At 42.8% G+C, this 15,784-nt stretch overlaps 1 protein-coding gene and 1 pseudogene across 2 annotated transcripts in view; both read left to right on the top strand.

Annotated features, from left to right (window-relative positions):
* NDUFAF2 (NADH:ubiquinone oxidoreductase complex assembly factor 2) overlaps positions 1 to 10,401 on the top strand; it is a 160,752-nt gene extending 150,351 nt beyond the window's left edge. The window contains exons 5-6 of the mRNA XM_006134416.5: positions 4,299 to 5,240; positions 9,975 to 10,401. The gene's annotated coding sequence lies outside the window, so the exon portion shown is untranslated. The remainder of the gene's footprint in view (positions 1 to 4,298; positions 5,241 to 9,974) is intronic.
* LOC102453291 (THAP domain-containing protein 6-like) overlaps positions 10,070 to 15,784 on the top strand; it is a 28,237-nt pseudogene continuing 22,522 nt past the window's right edge. The window contains exon 1 of the transcript XR_016349976.1: positions 10,070 to 10,197. The product of XR_016349976.1 is annotated as a THAP domain-containing protein 6-like (transcript). The remainder of the gene's footprint in view (positions 10,198 to 15,784) is intronic.

Raw genomic sequence — 15,784 nt, 5'->3', positions numbered from 1 at the left:
CAGAGATGCACGATTTTTAACTTTAATGTTGTTGAGTAAGGAGAAAACTCTTTCAGCAGCTGCTGAAGAGTGAGGCAATAAAAGAAGATTGATCATAAATTTTGGACAACAGAGAGAAGCGATATTCGTCACCGCATTTTTCTTGAGATATGTTAAACCAAAATTTTTCAGGCATTTTTTCAGTATTAGGAGGTTGATCTTGCATTGTCAGCTCCCTCCATTCTTTATTTATTTGTTCATAATGTTCTTCATCAACTAGGTTAGAAAATTTCATAACTAGTGGGATAATTGATTTAGGCCTTCCCTCAATAACATTAGCTGGGTCTAACGCCTCAAGCAACTCCAATTTTGCAAACAATTCACAAGATAAAAAGCGCTGAAACATCTGCTTTGTAAGGCATAGAAATTTTTACTCGAAATTCTTGCAATTCTTTCCGGGAAATTTTTGTTAAATTATCCAGGTAAATGCTTTCTACAGTGGCACCACAATAAATGTCATCTATCCTGAGATATGTTGAAGGATCATTAATATTAATTTTACTTATATCATTAGGTTTCAAAATGTCTTTCTTGATGAAATTACTGAGAATCCCTTTAAAACTAGTATTAATACAATTCCTTAACTTATGAATTCTAAATGTTTCTGCTTGATACTCCAAATTGAGTTTATTGATGTCAGGCAAAATGTAAGGTAAGAAAGCATAATACATTTTTGTAATGGGATTTTGTAATCCCTCTAGAATTCTTGAAGCCATAGGAATGCCATCTTCTAATGCAGCAGATGTAAAGAACAATAAAAGTACAGGCCATTGTTCTAAAATTCTTTTCACCACTTGCTCAAGGGAAAGCCATCTTGTGCAGCTAATGTGGAGAATTTTTTGAGGATTGGTATTTGTAAATGTTTGAAATTCTTTATATTCATTTAGGCGCTTAGGACTATTGCTCAAATATGAAAAAATATTTCTGGCTAACTCTTCTAAACAATGTGGCAGTGCAGTGCAGGCTTTAGAAGCACAAGTGCAATGAATGGCAAACACAAGGTTGTATGAAGATATGAGGATTTTTCTGTTTTAAGAGATGCTGGACTCCTCCTTTGCTTCCATCATAACACTAGCATTATAGCTGGCAAGTCCTATTAGGTTTTCAAAGGGGATTTCATTACTGTTAAAAAATGCCTCTATGCAATTATAAATTCCAAGAGCAGTTGTCTTTAATTTCTAAAAGTGTTAGGAATTTGTCCACTGTTTTTTGAACATCAGTATCATAATGTCTAGCTACCAGAACAAGTTGTTTGATAGTAGAAATGTCTGTTGTCTCATCAATAATACGAGAAAATTTTGTCACCTTCAACTTAGATACTAGGTTACTGAAGTTATATTCACCGATCACATTAGAAAAAATGAATGTTCCTTTGGTTCTAGCACACTTGATATCCTTTGCTATTTTTGAATCTGAACTTTTGCAACAAGGCCAAGCAAATGATCAAAAAGGACTATAGGTAAATTGTGTTCTGCAATAAATCCTCACAGTTTAAGCTCAGCAGCTGCTATCTGTGCTGAGTGAATAGAGGATGGACCAGGTTTCATAAAGTCAGTTACTTTTGAAGTTTGTTTTGTAGAGTTTAGGTGTTTTTGATGCTTTTCTGTGTTTTCATGTCTTTCAATTTGACTTAAACTACCAGCAAGTTCACAATTGCATAAGTTGCAGAAACCTTTACCTGAGTTGTATTTACTAACTACTAGCCAGCCAGAAAATTTTTCATGTGTCAATAATTTCGATGTCAATTTTCTTTCATAAGAAGCTGTACACTTTTGTTTCTTTTTCTTTGGAGTATTATCCTTATTTTCATCACTATCTGAACGAATATCCATATTTTTCTCTTCACTCATAATGGGTTCACAAAAAACAACGTGACAACACAAAATGGTCACAAAGGACTTGTAAAAGTAAGCAAACAACGCCGAGTAACCAGAACACAGCGCTAATTGCGTCACTGCGACTCACTGGCCAGGGCGGCAGGGCCAGTGACACGGCCACGTGAAGTAGAGGAATACATCACATGATTGCATCACATTACACAATACACACAGTCACAGTTTCCTCTCCCCAGTCTTCATTTGCTTAATAAACTGAAAAGATATTAATGAACATGTATCAGATGTAAGAAATGTTAACGTTTTAAAAATGAGCGTGAAACATAAAATTATAACTTAGAGGCTTCTGAGCAAAAATTTATAATATTAACACAAAATTCTTAAAATGTACCAAAAATATCGGGCGTCGTACCAAACGTACAACAGGAGGTAAATAGTACCAATTTTGTAAGAACGTACCAACTTTGGCAGCCCTGCTGCAGTATAGTTGCTTGGGAGGAGCTCCTATGGGGTCGAAAATCATCCTTATTGGTAGAGGATGGTGGGAGGAGTTCTTAGAAGAGGTCACATGACACACCTTTCTCGTCATGTGTTCATCTTGACCCTGGAAGTACTACCCCGGGGTGAGACTTCCTGTGGCAGGCAGTCAGTCAGGCAGGGCCTAAGGGGTCAGGAGCGTGGGTAGTGATTTCAGGGGGCATGGCTAAGGTGTCCCTATTTTTGGTTCAGAAAATATGGTCGCTATATGCAAAGGAAAGAATGAAACCCAGAGGGCCGGTGTAGCCATCATGGCACCTGAGATCCGGCCAAGGAGCAGGTGGGAAGCAGCTCCTGCTCGCCCTGAAGCCCCAATTCCCGGGACAGAGCGCTCACTGACTCCCCTTCCCGTCTCTTGATATCTGACACTCCTACTACCTTCCACTTCCTTTGTTCCATTGTTCACGCAGAGCACCTTTGCCCTCCTATTCAGAACAAGCTTCTACTGCCTCTGCTCTTTTTGTCAGAAAAGGAAGAGAGGTGGTATCATTGTTGATATGATTTTATTATTGGGAGGTGCTCATTTGCCATTGTGATGGATACAATGTAAGTACCTAGAAAAGTAGGCTAGATTCTGCAAAGTCAAACAAAATAAAACAGGATAAAACCACACTACACACCATCATAAAGCATCTCAGAGTGAACTACTGGTACATATTTGTGTTCAGTCAGACTGATAACCTGGGAATTGCTTTACAAATCTTTCAGTGTGCCAGTGCTCTTTCTCTGACCTAGAATTCTTTCACAAGCCCTTTTCTGAGTCATTGTTCATATTTTTAATGAATTATGGAGAAAAAAATAGGATAAAAGAGTGAGGGACACCTTAGTGGAATCTCCTGACCACATAAAAATATAGTTGATATGCACAAAGTGATGTAATGTTTTTTACCTACAGACTGCAGTCCTAGAAAGTGACGCTTTTAGGGATTCTCGCAAGAGTTGGGAAACAATCTGTAAGACTTTGTGTATCAAAGCAGTATGCAATAACTTTAGGTTCTTAAATCCCTACAACTCCTGGGAATACTAGGTCACAGATTAAATGAAATCCTTCTGAAATGAAATCTTTTTAAAACAGCTGTTGACTTCTATTAGGCTTGTAACAAATGTAGTCTACCGCTACTAGATCCATGAGATGGCCAGCCCTGGTCTCAGCCAGAGCCCATTTAAGAATAGATATTTGGGTGTTCTGGAGAGGATTATCAGACCCAGCTGGGAAGGGAGTCACCAGGTATATTCTTATAAGGGTGGAAAGAGTTCAGTTGAGAAGGCTATTAGCTGATTCCTGCAGTAGGCTCCTGGACAGTATACAGTAATTCTGCATTTAACACTATACATGTTTCAGAAAATGATCGTGGTAAGTGAAAATGTGTTATGTGAGGTCAATTTTCCAATTGAAAAGAATGGAAAAGGTGGGGGTTGCGTTTCAAGCAGTGGTGTCTGTTGGGACTGGGACATAAGGTTGGGGGAGAAAGGGGACTAGGTTACAGCAGGGAGGGGAAGTGTTTGGCTCTGGGGAAAGGGAGGAGAGGAGAGGGGGATTGGGTGGGGAGTATGCCCCTGTGATGGGTCTGCCAGGACCCGCACTGCGTCTGGCGAGGGGGGGGGGAGATCACTGGGGAACGGCGCAGTGAGCGGCAAGCCCTCTGCTGCTTTGCAGGGAGGCAGGGGAAGTCCTGCGCAGCTGCCGGCAACAGGCTGGCGGGGGAAATCGTGTTATTCCAGGGACAGTCGTGTAATTAAAAAAATATTTCCCTAAAAAAAATTATGTTATCACGAAAATGTGTTAAGCGGGCACATGTTAAATGAGGAATTACTGTATTCCTCATACAGAATCAGATAGCCTGTAAGGAGAACTGGGAATAATTTTGTTTTATTTTGTGTTTGAAGCATCAATAAAGGCCTGAGAGAGAGAGGATCTGATCATATGTTGGACATGTCAGTCCTTACTGAAATGAAGAAACAGGCCAGCATCCCTACAGGGCTAAGATTTCACGCTTAGTATCTTTGGGAAATAAAAACATTTGGCTTTCCAGGGATCACTAGCAGTCTGGGTAACACCTAATGAAGTGGTATCAAAATACCACTCAGCTGTATTTTATAAACCAAATAACTTCAATAACATTAAGTTGCTACTTTAAAAAAAATCTTTAACATACTTTTGAATAGCATTGAAGGTTTTGTTAGGGTCAAACTTTTAAGTTATCTGAAAATGGAGAGGTCTAGGCATATTGTCCATTGTCAAATTCCAAAAAGAAGGTGTGGACAAAAGAGTGAAGTGAGGGCTACAAGATGCAAAAAACTCTAGCCATAGTAGAAATGATTGATAATGCAGAAGGAACAATAGTGCGAGTATGATAGTGACATGGAAAATGGAGGAGTTATTTGCACAAAATCAAAGCAGTCTCATATTTAGGAATCATTAATGAGGATTACATTTGGAGTATATATCTTTTAATCCATGCTTTCAATACATTTATTAATTTTGCTAAGCTATGGTGACATGTTACAGGTCTAGAATCGTTATGTAGAAAACCAGTGCTATTTCAATCATAATTTAAATGCCTAATTCCCTTTGTATCATGCTACTTTGGGATGCAAATTCAACCCCAGTTTAACTCCATTATTTTATCCTGTTGTGTTCATAAAAAGGGAAGTTGATATTGTTCCCACACAGAGAATGATTTCTTCAAAGTTCATGTACTATTTAATTTCATAATTTCCTTGACCTTTTATATTCCGCCTGCTGAATATTATCACTCTTGTTTCTGGTTGACAAGTATGCAGCTCCCTTACATTGAATGGTGAGCATTTTTTGAAGAATTGTAGAAGGTAAGCTACTCTAGTGGGGGTTTCTTTCCAGCTTGTAAAAACCTCTAAACAGTGAATGTTTTATCAGCACTTTCTTGGCCATGTATGACACATCTGTTGTATATGCAGACCAGTATGCTATTTCTTATAGCTGGTATTTGAGCCAACAAAATTTCATTGAACCATTTGGGATTATAACCTTTTAGTGTGCTACAAATCTTTATTTTAAAACACTGTTGTGTTATGCTGAAGTGGGCCTATTTCCTAGATTGCATGAAGAGCCCCTTCCATTTGTACTGCTGCTACTGTTCATACTGCTGTGCCTGAGCATCTGAGAAGAAATTATCAAGAATTCTGCTGGTGTTCTCAGTCTATTTCCACATCAGCTGTGTAAACTTTTCTTACACAATAAGCTATTCAGGGCAGGGACTGTGTCTAGCACATTTTTTGTACTACTGGAAGACAAATATTAATTTAAATTTGTTTTCATAATAGTGGGTTATAAGTATCTGGCTTCTAAAAAAAATGGATGGGGTAAAAAAGGTGTGCATGACCAGTGTCAGATTAAACTATGGTTGAGCACTTCACCCTTTAAAATGGACCCACAATTATTTTTCTAATAATTTTGTTTTTCTTTTCCTACAAATGCTTTGGTACCCTGTGTTTTTTATTAGACGTGAATCACATTTAGCCTTAATTTGTCCATGGTTATATCAGAACTTTTAACTGCCTCTTTTGAGTAATCAGTTTTAGAGTTCAAAACAGGAAGTCAGTTAGTTGCCCACAAAGACAGTAAGGGAAACTGGGCTGCTTAGGAGATTGGTAATTGGTTATGAATCAGTCCTTCTTCTAGGTCGGTAGTGTAAATCCACCCCAATCTGGTAATGACTGTAATGGCTGTTTATTGATTTTATTTTTTTTAAGTGAAAAAGTCATCCACACTGCTATAGCTTTTTAAATCTTCAGTAAACTTTATAAGGGCCACTCATTCTAGTAGTTAGAATAAGGGTCTGGGAGTCAGGAGATGAGGATTATTTTTCTGCTGGGTCACTAATTCATAGCATGTCTCTAGGAAAATCACTTCAATTTCTTCATCTGTAAATAAGATAAGTTATATCCATGGATGATAAAATTACTTGCCAAAGACCTTTGAGATTCTCTGATGAAAGATGCTATATAAATGCAAATTAGTAGTATAATTACTAGGCTCCAGAGCCAGTTTTCCCCCCATTTTCTAGTTCATAGGCTTTAGGACTCTAGTTGCAGCCCATATACAAAGTTCGATACAGCTATGAAATTTGGATCTAATGGTGGATGTCCACCTAGTTTGGGGATGGTGGTTCACATTTAGGATTCTGGTTCAGGCCTATGTCTATTATATTACAAATATTAACTACACAAGATGAGGGTTCTGATTGTTAGAAACCATCATCACAGGTGGCACTAGGAAGTCTGTTGATTTGACAGACTCAGTACAGAGGCCAAGGAGACTGAATTCCTTTAACTCCTAGAATTATATTCAAAACTGAAGTACGTTATAAGTTGGTGTGAAGAAGCTAGCACTGCTACTGCCTGGGGTCTCCATTTGCTTTGAGAAGAAATAGGAACATAGCCATACTTCTAGCTAATTAATCTGATCTCACAAGCATAAGAGGGCTGAGTATTATGGTGAGTATTTTTATGGAAAACTTCCAAGGAGCACTCAGGAACTGAGAGATCCCAGGAGGTTGTTTCTTTAAGTGAGGCATTCGTTCAGTGATAATTCAAGCAGTCTACCAGAATGTTGCTTGAAGAACCACACTGTTTGTGTCATTGCATTTTGGACGACATGTAAAAATGTGCTCCTGACTACTTGCAGTAATAATACTTGACATTTATATAGTATCTGACAGCTTCAACGAGTTTTGCTAATGGTATTCTTGTGTTCATTAAATGCCCATAATGACTGCCCAATAGTAGCAATGTTAGCCTTCGTGTCTTGGCCATATTCCAATTTGGGTAACTATATTCTGCCTACATAAACTTCCCCTTTAATTTCACACTATTCTGCCTCTGTAATGGTAGATGGCTGCTAAGTTCCACCAAGATGTGGCTGTAGTTTAGTGGCAAGCAAAGTTATTTGTCATGGATAAAGTATGCGTGTGCATGCTATGGGATCGTTTGTAATTAAAAACGATATAGATAAAAGATTATTCAGCCTTCACTACTGTCAAACTAGCATTTTTTCAAGTAGAGATGTGAACGGGTAACCAGTCAATTGATTACCCAGTAAGCGTCACCCTTACCAGTACCCCAGGTGCAGTCCCTTGCCCATGGCCTGCCAGCCCCAGCACAGAGTCCAGGAGCTGGCAGCCAGTCCTAGTATGGGTACCGAGAGCTGGGCTGGAGTGGTCCCCCACCCTAGATCTTGCTTAGTCGGTTAACTAGCTAAACCTTAGGTTAACCTGATGTCTAACCTGTAAACTGATTAATCAGGATTTTACATCCCTACTTTCAAGAGAACTAAATTTACCTTGCTTTTATAAATTCAGAAAAAGTGAGAATTAGAAGAAAACTACGGCTGAATTGCTGTACAGGCAGTCCCTGACTTACGCGGATCCGACTTATGTCAGATCCGCACTTACGAATGGGGCTTTCTCGTCCCAGAGCTCGCAGGCAGCGGTCCGCCACCTCGACCTCCAGGGCGAGAAAAGCTGCTCCCGGTGCCCCTGGTCTGCTGGAGACGGTCCCCGGCAGACCAGGGGCACTGCGAGCAAAGCCGCAGCGGCGGGTCCCGCGCCAGAGCAAAGCCTCAGAGGCGCGGCACCCCGCCGCTGCGGCTTTGCTCCCCGTGTCCCTGGTCTGCTGGGGGGGAGGCGCAGCTAGTGTGCCCCCCCCCCCTCCCAGCAGACCAGGCTTTTGTTGTGGACCCTGGGGCAGTGCAGCTGGGGTGCTGCCGGTTGGTCCCGCAGCGCCACTCTGGGCACTACTGGACCAACCCGGCAGCACCCCAGCTGCTCTGCCCCAGGCGTCCTGATTCAGCCGCTGCTGGTCAGTTTCAGCAGCGGCTGAATCAGGACGCCTGGGGCAGAGCAGCTGGGGTGCTGCTGGGTTGGTCCAGTAGCACCGAGGAGCGGCGCTACTGGAGCAACCCAGCAGCACCCCAGCTGCTCTGCCCCAGGCGTCCCCAAGTCAGCCGCTGCTGAAACTGACCAGCGCTGACTACAGGAAGCCCGAGGCACAGTTGCTCTGCCCTGGGCTTCCTGGAATCAGCCGCTGATCAGTTTCAGCAGCAGCTGACTTGGGGTTCTTAAGTTGAATCTGTATTTAAGTCAGAACTAGCGGTCAGTTTCAGCAGTGGCTGAATCTGGACTCTAGTTCCGACTTACATACAGATTCAACTTAAGAACAAACCTACAGTCCCTATATTGTACGTAACCCGGGGACTGCCTGTACTAGTTCTTGCCCTACTCCTACTGAAGACAATTTGAAATCAGTAGAAGGAGAGTTTAGCACCTTATTTTAATTTGTAAGCCTGCCATACAGAAGTGTTCGTGAGGTTTATCTCACACATAGTAGTGCTTCCAAGTAATGCTCTGTTTTTGATAACAGGAAAATATATCCTGTATTCTTACTACTTAGATTACATGTTTTAAAAGGTAATTAGAGAGGGGCAGGAATAAATTAAAGCTTTTAATCTTAGGAAAGCACATTCACCTAATTTTCAAGAAGAGTAGGCCTATATACATTGACCTATCTTGATACAGATCTTGTCATCTGAAAATTCTGAAATTCTGACCTTCAGGAGTGCACATTTAAATGGTTATCCTGTTAAAACAAAATAAAAAACGGAATGACTGCACATGTAGCTGCTTGTTTCTATGTCAACTGAAACAATGTTATAATTGCCTTCATGACTGTGGTATCTAAGTTCCTGAGTTAATCTCTGTAATGAAAATGTGGATCAGTTTTTGTTGTGAGCAGGATGTGAGCGGTCAGGCTTAGCATTCTAAGTAGGAATTAGGAGCTGGGGAAAAGCTGGACCTGGTTACCAGAATCTGAGGTAGGCCACACCAGATGACATTCAGGAGGCAGGCCAAGTTAGTTTATCAGGAGTTCAAAATCTGACACTGCCCAGAAGGCAGAAGTCGGGATACCAGAAGATCAGAATCAGCAAATAGGAGCAGGTAGAACAGCAGAGACAGTCCTGGGCAGGGGAAAACCCAATTATGCAGATAACTTCCTGTTCATCTGTGTGGTTTAAACAGAAGCAGAGAAACAATCAAGACTCCTGGAATTTTGCCAGTCAGATCCCAGGACTGGAATCCTCTGACAAGAGTTGAACTTTGAGTTCTGGCAGCTAACAACAGATCACTATCAGAGTTCTATGTCTGGCCTGTGAGATATTTTGTTTACCATTGCCCACATGCAGGGTTCCCAGATTCTACTGGTTTCTGCCCATGTTGTTTTTTTTCTGTACAGGAATTGAACACATTAAACAAGGGTGTTGAAGTGAGGTGTGTGATTACACACAATACTGACTGTTGCCAGGTGCTCACTCTGTATCCAATCAATGTGCTGTTAAAGTTCAGTCGGCACACCCCACAGATTCTAGGTGTGCAAGCCCAATTAGCAAAACTACCTCATCTCAGGAGACCCATCTTGGTTACAAGTCTTGTAGCCCACTGAGGTAAAGGATATATGATCCACTCACTAGCCTAGGTTGCCTACCACTGCTCTGGGTGCTAAGTCAGAAAATATCCTCACTCCTAACAGCTCCATGGACCAGGGTTTGAAATTGGCATGCAGCTCGAGATCTGCAGGGCTTACTTAGAAGAGAGCCCCCTCCTCTCCCCCCAATGTCTTACAGACCACTATGGATATCTCAAAGGAGCCTGAGACAGACTTCTACTATGAACACTGAGGAAGACGAGGGGATGGGGTGAGAACTCCAGCTATGCCACGATCCAGAACCTGTTCAAGACACCACCACAATCTAGTCAGTATCATCAAGTGAGCATGAATGAGCCTGATGAAAGAGAGTGCGTGTATGCATTTTTCAATACAATGTTTAAATTTAAATATGGTTCCTGGCCCATCCCAAGTTAACAAGATAAAGGTATCAATTTTTAATTAACATACTTCTATGACAAGAAGTAAGGGTACAACAAATAAAAGCAAAGTTGGCTCCTGCTTTTTTCTATCCCCTTTTGGGCTGTTTGGGGATGCACAGCACTTTGTTTACGAACATAGAGTCATCTGTTGAATCCTTCTGAAAGATCTCTGTAAAACACCTGAAGGTTTCAGGGGACTGCTGCCTTATATTTTCCTCCATTGGGAAGACATTTTCTCACATTACTCCAGGTGTGTCTACACTAGGAATTTATTTAAAAATAACTACATTTAAAATAATAACTCTCAAAATAATTATTTAGAAATAAGCTTATTCCCCAAAGAAAGCAGGAATACAGATTTTGAAATAATGGGCTTGATAGTGTGGACACTCTGTTTATTTCAAAATAATTGGGGGTTATTTTGAAATAACTCCCTAGTGTAGACCAGGGCACTGCAATTACTTTGGCTGACACCACTGCAGTAAACAGGATAGTGTCATACAGGCCCAGGCAGCTTCAGCGTGCCAGTAGAAGCACTGTTCTCTGTGCCTTGGGATATGATAAAACTACCAGCACCTATGGAAAATAGTTCCAGTAGTCAATGCCACTGCCTTGTACTCTCAGACCGGAGTGGGAAATAATTTTTGGTGGGGGGCCACGCCAAGATTTTGAGAAGTGGTCAAGGGCCACACTCTTCTGTAGAGGAGATGCAGCATCTAGGGTGGAGGTTGTGTGCAGAAGGGCACATGGGGTAAGGGACTGGTGTGCAGGAGACAGTGTGAGATCTGAGGGGAAGTTTGGGTGAAGGAGGTGGTTGTGATCTGGGGATTGGGTGTAGGGTCAGGGAGGGAATATGGGTGCAGGAAAGGATTCTGGCCTGGGAGAGGGGCTCTAGGAGGAGGTGCAAAGTCTGGGAGGGAATTGTGATCTGGGAGAAGGGGAAAAGGGGGTGCAGACTGCAGAGGATGTGGATGGTGACCTGGGGCAGGGGAATGTGGTACAGGATCTGAGAGGGTGCTTGGGTGCAGGAGAGAATTGTACCCTGGGGGAGGGATGCAGAAGGGGGTATAGGGTTTGGGTGGGAGTTGTGACCTGGGGCAAGGAGGTGCAGAGAGTTTGGATGGTGACCTGGGGGAGAGGGTTGAGATGTGGGAGGGGCAGGGGTATCCGAGGCAGTCTCTGGTTTGGGAGGTACTTACCTAAGCCAGAAACCCTGCAGCACCTCCAAGGCAGGTTTGGCTCCCTACCTGCTGCAGCCCCAAATCACTTTAAACTGCAGGCGGGAAGGGAAAGAGGCTTGTGCTACCTCCATCCCCCAATCTCTCAGCTCCTATTGTTTCCAGCCTATATGAGCTGAGGATTGGGCTGGGGGCCGGGAGATCACACAAAGCTTCCTCCTCCCTATAGAGTAGAGCCATATGGACTGTGCTTTAAACCGTGGTGACTGCGTGCCTAAGGGTCCTGGCAGGATCGTCCGCAGGCAGGATCCGGGGGCTTGGCAGGCCAGATCCGGCCCCCAGGCTGTATTTTGCCCAGCCCTGTGTCAGACCCATGGAAACAGAGACTGAAATGTCCCTTTCTTGCTTCATACAATCAAAATAACTTTCTTTCTCTCCCTCCTTCCCAGCCTTGGCATGCCATGCTAAGTATATCAGCAGCTGGAGAGCAGTGCTGCGCTAAGGTGCTCCAAAGTTAAAGTGTCAATAAGCATTTTTTAATACACATTTTTGTGAGCATAAGGGAAGTGAGTTGTGAAACTTATCTTTCTCTTTCCATTGTGACTGTAAATGCAGTAGTATATCTGTCTTAAAACAAAAACAAACGAAAAACAACCCACCATCATCTTGTGTGGAAACTTTCCCCTCCCCTCCAAACACACACATGCAAACATTTTACCTTGGGGAGAGGAGAAGAAAGAAGACTAGGGAGGACATGTTGGTGGGATCCTACAGGTCATTGCTGTATTGAACCATGAACGAAAGGGTTTGGAAAACCAATATGACTGACAGCCTGAAAAAGGAAATAAAGGACAAGAGAGATGGAAATGTACCAGGACATAATGGGACATTTCAGGCAGCAAACTGGAATATTGCAGCCCTTGCTTGAGCTATAGATAAAAAAATATTAGATGCTCCATCCTGTTTAGCACTGGAAGAACTCCAGTTTCTGCTCCCTACACTCCCCAACATACCACACGGCATCAAGGGAGCATTCTTCTCCCTATCATTCCACATCAGGAACATCCAGGAAAAACACATATTCACAGAAATGCAGTTGGTGTATGTGTAGTCACAACAGGTAACACTTGTGCATGGAACTGGACAGAAATGTTTGCTGCCTTTCCAATTGTAAAGTTGCACTTGCAATAATTTCTAGAACTTTGTATTACACTGCCCAAGCGACAGGGGTTTGTGCATTGTTTTTCTGCACTGTTTCCCCCACTCAAGTTCTATTTTTGGAGAATAAAATTCTTTATTAATTCACAACACATTGTAGAATGTATTACAATATTCAAATCCAACAGTACTTTTTACTATGCAGCAAGCACCACATAATTCATAGTGTCAGGAAAACATCCAGTCATGTTCATAAATAACAACCATTACACAAGTCTTAGAAGGATCCAAAGTTCCAGTTCCAAAGAATAGTGTGCTACTGTAGCTGACTACTGCAGTGCTCTTTCAAAGCCTCCCTCAACAGCATAGCCCCATGTTGGGTTCTTGTACCAGCACATTTAGCTGTTTTTCTGTACCTACTGAGTTAGTAGTTGAATCTGTCCTTGGTGCGGTTCAGGTGGCTAGTTCATGGATTCATGAGCCAGCAGAGCAAGGCATAGGCTAGGTCCCTCAGCATCACTATTGCCATTTTCATTGCCGGTAGTCATCTGCTAGTTGTGAAGAATGTCCATGCTTGCAGCTCTCGAGTAGTCCTGTGATCATAAAGATACAAGTGCATGCACCTTCCCTGACCGCAGCCCACATTATTCTTGGTGAAGCATCCCTGATGATCCACTCATCATTACCATAGCAAAGTAGCCCTTTCTGATGATGTATTCTGGGGCAAGGTGGGTTCATACCAAAATACAGATATGCATGCTGTTGCTCCACTGCCATTAAGGAATCTCCATCCACACTATGTCCTGCACATAGCCGAGAGTCCTCTATAATAGGAGAGGATTAGTTGCCCATTATGCATGCTGCCCATTATGCATGCATTATGGTTCCTGCTACTGTGAATATTCCAAATACAAAATGATTTCCCACTGACTGGTAGCAGTCTGGCATTGCAAACTTCCAGAGAGTGATCTCTACTTACGTTTCCTCTGTCAATATAGCTCTCATTTTGGTGTCCCTGCACTGAAGGGCGTAGGTGAACTTGGTGCACAGATCCTGGAATGGGGTCTTTGCATTTAAAAGTTCCATAGTCACGACTCATCATCCCAAACCTCTATTACAGTGAGATCTTTCCACTCAGTTTTTGTTTCTGGGGACTAAAAGTGGCATGCCACCCACCATCTGCAGCTTCTTTGTGAACATCACCCACAACGTTGAATTAATTTTGAATGTCCCTTAGCAAGCTGTGCTCCGAGAAATTGTCATGTCTGCCATTTTTTGCAATATTTCTGTGGATTTCCAAATAAGAGGATAGAGGGCCCTTTATTGGGATGGATTGGATCACAGATGGGGATGGATTGGTATTGTCACCTGGTGTGCTGATCAATCCACTGATTTTGCTTTCTTGCCCTCAGAGGCTCCCCAACACCATGTCCTGTTCAGCCAGAAACTCTCCCAGCCAAGGCACAGAATTAGACTTCTCCATCCCCATGCAGAGCAACACAGACCCCAAGCCAACTCAACTCTGGGAGGGCTCTGCTATAAAGCTGTTGCCAGCACCCAGGAATCAAACCCTCCAAAGGGATCAAAACTCCAAATAAATCCATCTTACCCTGTATAAAAGTTTTACCCAGAGAAAGCTCATGAAGATGTTTGCCCCCTTTATCCATGAGAGAGAGACACACACATTGGTTGCACCCCATCCCCCAGGTTACAGTTATTTACACTGGGCTTGCTAATAAGTGTTTTATTAAGTATAAAAAGTAGGATTAAGAGGTTGCAAGTGATCTAAGTAAATTACTAACTAAAATAAGACTTCTGCTAATCCTAATACACTTGGGCTATGTCTATCCTGCGCTGTCTTGCACAAGTAAATATGCAAATGAGGTGAAGCGGTGAATGTTGCCACGCCTCATTTGCATACTTAATGAGCTGCCATTTTGCGCAAAAAAAACCCTCTTGTGCAAGAGCCGTTCTGCTGCTTTTTTTCAGGCAGAATGGCTCTTGCACTAAAGCCCCTTGCGCAAAAATGGCAGCTCATTAAGTATGCAAATGAGGCGCAGCAATATTCACCGCTTCGCCTCATTTGCTTATTTTCTTGCACCAGAGAGTGCAGTATAGACATAGCCTAAGAGAAGTTGTTAGAGTGACCAATTCTGTTCAATATATTCATCAACAATTTAGATCATGGTATAGAGACTATGCTTATAAAGTTTACAGATGATACCAAGATGGAAGGGATATCAAGTGTTTTGGAGGATAGGGTCATAATTCAAAATGATCTGGACAAACTGGATAAATGGTGTGAGGTAAATAGGTTGAACTTCAATAAGGACATATATCAGTTTCACACATACAGAATGGGAAGTGACTGTCTAGGAAGGAGTACTGCCAAAAGGGATCTAGAGGGTCATAGTGGACCACAAGCTAAATATGGGTCAACAGAGTAATGCTGTTGCAAAAAAAGAAAATGTGATTCTGGGATGTATTAACAGGTGTGTTGTGAACAAGACATGAGAAGTAATCGTTCTACTCTGCTCTGCACTGATTAGGCCAACGGTTCCCAACCACTGGTTCACGGACCAGCAGCGGGCTGCCGCACCCCCCTGTCTGATGGACTATGGAACGTTGCCAGGCCATGTCCCCAGCTTTTATTTAGTTCTGCCCTGCGGGGTTCCAAGGGAATTCCCTTCCTGTGCTCGTCCACATGCAGCAACTGTGACCCCAGGTCCAGCTCCGGCGATTGCTATGCAGCCCAGCTGGTGGGGCCAAATGCTGTGTGCAAGGTGGCTTCCCCAGCCAGCAGGGCCAAGCACTGCGTGCAGGGCGGCTGCTCCAGCTGGCGGGGCCAAGTGCTGCATACAGAGCAGCTGCTCCAGCTGGTGGGACCAAGGTCCCCGTGCAGGGTGGCTGCTTTTGCGACCCCATACTCCTTCCCTCCCTGCTCAGCGGGAACCTCCCCCTGGCCTATACCTGCTCCCAGCCAACAGGTACATTATTATTATGCATTATTAAGGGCATAGGAAAATATGAATATGCAGTGTGTGTCAGCACTGTCAGACTTGTTAGTACTGCCTTAATTCTGGTGCAATTGAAGCAAAAGGTTTGGACTAGAGAGTACTCTTTAACAAGTATTAGC

The sequence above is a fragment of the Pelodiscus sinensis genome, chromosome 6, assembly GCF_052426305.1.
Source record: "Pelodiscus sinensis isolate ZL-2025 chromosome 6, ASM5242630v1, whole genome shotgun sequence".
Classification (NCBI taxonomy): Eukaryota; Metazoa; Chordata; order Testudines; family Trionychidae; genus Pelodiscus; species Pelodiscus sinensis.
The sequence above is the reverse complement of the archived record's forward strand: the minus strand, read 5'-3'. Positions and strand labels throughout refer to the sequence as shown.